The sequence below is a fragment of the Hyposmocoma kahamanoa genome, unplaced genomic scaffold (genome assembly GCF_003589595.1).
Source record: "Hyposmocoma kahamanoa isolate Upper Pololo Valley unplaced genomic scaffold, ASM358959v1 78, whole genome shotgun sequence".
NCBI lineage: Eukaryota > Metazoa > Arthropoda > Insecta > Lepidoptera > Cosmopterigidae > Hyposmocoma > Hyposmocoma kahamanoa.
Window position 1 is genome coordinate 11,513,416 of NW_020653945.1, and position 4,767 is coordinate 11,518,182.

Consider the following 4,767-nt stretch of genomic DNA (forward strand, 5'->3'; position numbering starts at 1 on the left):
ACTATACAGAATATTAACCGGACTCGGCTCAGTCGGGAGAAGAATAATAATGCGGGTCGGACAACGTTTGTAATACAAATGTTGAATAGACACTTTGTCCTCTCATTCGTATTTTTATACGAGTATTCGTTGGCGGAGAGGCATTCTTGGTCGTGACAAAAATTGCGAAAATATACCGGATGTACTTGTTAAGGGATTATCCTCCGTTCATTACACTTCGTGTGATTCTGAGTCTCTATTTTGCATTTTGTGTACGAGTTTCTCTAACATTTTGACGTACTTATTCTGAGCAACAATTAAAAATACCCTTAAAAAAGTTTTGTTTAGTTAATACTGTTTTCAGAAATCAAAATCGTACGAGAATCGCCTGAATGTTTTGCGCAACTCATACATGATAAGGAAATTAATATCAAGATGGCTTTGTTCTAGCAAAATCATTTGAATTCATACCCGTTGTACGTTAACGACGATCTTTGCGAATTTCCATGATTAAATATAGCGTATCAACGTGGTAGTAAACAGTTTTGAAGGCGAGCACGGCACTCTTGTGGAGAAAGAGAAATACAAGTAGCAGTGGAGCTCCTTGTGAAAATATTCGTCCAGCGAATACTGCCACCTTAACTATTTCTGCCGCCATGCAGTAATGTGAGCCGTAAACAAATATATACATACATTTACCGATAACGTTATCCTCTAACTTCATAGTTGTTTCAGTTAAAAGTAATAAACAGATTGTTAACGATCCTGTAGTTGCTGTAGATTCTATTACTATATCTATAATCAATAAATCAATTTATTTGGCGTACTGATCATAAATTTTTCTCTGTTTTAAATATCTGGTATTCGGCCGGATATTGTTCGACTATCCGGTATCCGACTGAAATTTTAAAATCGTAAAAAATTATTGCTTCAAAATCGTTTCACGTTAATCCATTCCCAGTGCGAAAGGTAGAATTCAATTAATCATAAAAAATTATTGACGACTCATTTTCCGCCAGAAAATATTATTCCGTAGATAGAATTATTCTACATTTTTTTTAAACATAGCTTCCAATTTTCATATATTCATGAGCGGCCTGGAGTGCAAAACTTTCAGTGCGGCCTATAGCTACATAGTCTATGTTTAAGTAGGCGTTGCTCTAACTCTTAACTAACATAGATTTTCACTCTAAATTACATGATTTAAGTGAAAAGTTTCATAGAAACTCGTTATTGAAAACTGCCAGAAACTAAATAGAATCAGTTTTATTGTTCTAATGATTCGGGGCGCTAACTATTGCACATACAGCAGCAAATTTAGCGCAACAATAAGTCTAAAAACAAATAAAAAAAATATATTGAAAAAACCGTTACGTTACAAATGATAATTTTTAAATAAAAAAGGAACTGCATTTATTCAGGAATTGAAGTAATTAGAAATAAACAAAAACAAGATTTTACTCCTTTCATGTAACTAAGTACGATTTTAACGACCTCTGTGGTCGAGTGGCTTGCACATCAGCTTTCATAGAGACGCCATCTTTGAGGTCCCAGGTTCGATGCCCGGCCGGGTCTATATAGTAAACTATCTTTTATGTATTGTTCCGGGTCTGAGTGTTTGTGGTACCGTCGTTGTTTTCGATTTTCATAACACAAGTGTCCTAATTAGGTACTTAGTTTGGGATCAGAGCAACGTATGTATGTAATGTTGTCTGAAGTTGTTGTCCAAGTATGTTTTAATGTATCATGTGTAATGTTTTAATGTTTATTGATTCTTGGGGTAGAATCCCATAAATATGCTCTATGCTATTCAGATTAAACGCCTCGCCGGCTAAATCATAACAATAATATCCACAACATTAAGAACGCTCGAGACAAACGAGCACTATGCGGCCGAGCATTATCCTGTAATAAGACGAAATCGTCACCGATAAATGGGCACCGGATACCACATGCTCTCTATATACTATAAACTCTGCTGTAACATTTGTGTTCCTATAGATCCTTTTATTTACAGAGGGTTGTTTGGATGTGGATGTGAAAGACCTATCGACCAGATACGCGAATGATGTAATTGCATCTTGTGCTTTTGGTCTGAAAGCAAATTCTCGTACCGACGAGGACGACCAGTTTTACGCAATGGGAAAAATTGCTGCGACTTTTAGTTTCCGTCAGATACTCATGTTCTTTGTGTCCACTTCTTTTCCAATGTTCACTAAAGTGAGTACTTTGAAGTTGTCCGTTCTTACACAATAGCCCAGGCGGTCTTTTAACGTTTGTGATAAATTTGTCACGAACATCATCAAAATGAAGATAACCTTAATATTCGCTAAAACAAATGTAATGTAATAATACGAAATACTTTCATAGATCTCTCACAGATGGCGCTACGGCTAAAAATGTTAAAATACAAAGATCCGACAAGCAAGCACATAGAAAAACTCGTGAAGTCCGCTGGTTCGTTCCGTTGTTTAGTTGGCATAGCGTCTGGCACGGTTTGCTAGAATACGTCGTTTCGAATCCGGCGAGATCGAGTAATTTTTTCTGAGTGTTCGATCTTTGTATTAATAATGTAATTATTATATAAAATTATTGATAATTTTCATATCTCAGAATGTAGATTCTGTTCCGTAGGTTATATTTTTAGTTGATATATATCAAAGAAAATAATTAAGAATCTAAAATATTACAATCACCTAAAGGTGTTATGGCCTTTCCATCCTCGAACCTGCAAGATGTGGATGATCTTCCTAATGGAGTATTTCCTTCGCGCATTCCATGTTATTGGAGTATACATGGAGTTCTTCAAAAAGCGAGTCATAAGCTGGCAACGCATATCAACTCATCTGATGTTGCAAATATCTATGGACCACGATGGCCACCACCCGGTTCGTCTACGTCACGTCGTCACGTGATTCGTCTGCTCGTTTGCGTCCTACTTTAAAAAAAAAACAATACTACAACTTTGATAAATTATTCCCTAGAAATAAAAAAAGCTAAATAAATTTGTTATCACTTTTTATGTCGCAAACACAAATTAGTCATTCCCTGGGGTCGTTTATGTTTTACGTTGATGATTACATAATAGTCGAATGTTTACTAAGTGGACCTGTTCATCTGACGGTTTAAATTTGGTAGATAAATCATTCATTTAATGTATTTAATTGTCTTTAGATATTCCCATTCACCCTATTCCCGAAGTCGGTGCAGAACTTCTTTAGGGCGCTGGTGGCGGAAACAATACAAACCAGGGAGCTCAAAAAGATCATTCGGCCTGACATGATACATCTGCTAATGGAAGGTAAGAAACGCGCCAAAACATTCAAAACATCCCTTCCCAAACCATTATTGATCCTCCATCGTACGCTGCCGAAGCTTAAAAATTGGACTGATTGTATCGTTTCTCTTTACGTCGCCACAATCTTACCCTCCCATCAATTTGGTTTAAAAGAATTCTGCACTCATCGCTAAACAACACCAACTCCATTGATTCATGTTCCATAGTTGGTTTTGAGCAAAAATCTGACTGTTTCTTCGATGGTTTGGAGCTTTGCGGGTTTAAATGAGCCTAATTAGCTTTTTGAACCTTTTCCGTATTGTGGTACTTCATCAATTTCTTTCATGAATGAAGTTGATTTTTGGCTTGAACTGCCGCTAGAACACAAATCTGCATAGAACGGCGATCTCTTCAATAAATACACGTTGGCCTGAAACAACCGTTTCGTTCTCATGAATGAATCTGTCTCTTTCTATCATTGAATACTGCAATAGATTGTTGACGAATTCTAGAGTCATTCCCTGGATGTACCTAATTATTTCTTCGATACGTATAATATCAGCAATGTTTAATAAAAATGTTTTCATATTTCTTTTATGTTTTACCATTTATGCTGCTGTGTGTATGTATTCGGTTCGCTGGTATAATAACGGCAGGCCGTAAAAAAGATACCATTATACCTTTTGTCGAGCGCTTGCTTTATCTATTTAAAGATTGTGATATATAGGCGCGTTACCTTAAAAACTGGTAAATAACGATTCACTAGTTTGATTCAAATTTAATAACTTTAATTGCCTCATTTACACTAAAATAGGCAAACAGTTAGGACACTTAGGAAACATTTGAAAAGGAGGTTCAAAATTCCTCAAATAGGTAACTCAGCCCGAATATGTCCCGTCTAAGGGGAAACTGATGTAGAAGATCCTCAGATAGTTGACAGGTATATAAAAATTAAAACAGTTCAGTTTCTTGTTTTGTCTACCCAATAAAGAAACACGCACGTTTGCGTAAATATCAAAATATACGTAGGTAAATATGAACACTACGCATCAGCAACACTAAAACCTAACCCAGGGCTGACTGCGGATCCGACTTAAAAAAATGTCGTCAGCTAATTCAATCATCAAAAACAAAGAAACCCGACCCTATAGAACTGAAAGCCTTTGCTGAGTGCTTCAAGTCCAAAGCAGCCAATATCACGAAGGACGACAGCTGTAACAAAGTGAAGGATCTGATACTATTATCACGTAACAGACTTAAAGAATGTACTTACTTTCACAGAAAATATGGTTAAAGAGGAAACGCAAAGATTATTTTTTTATGGTGACAAGTGACGGGACGAACATATCACGCGCCTGGTGCTAAGCGACACGCCTGTCGATAACAGTTGCAGTGATACTCAGAGCTTTAAATCACAAAGATCTGACAGGCACTGCCATTTTGCCCGTCATCCAGAGAAACAAGCCCCATGTGCCTTCGAAACCGAAATGCAGTAACTTGAGCATTACTGC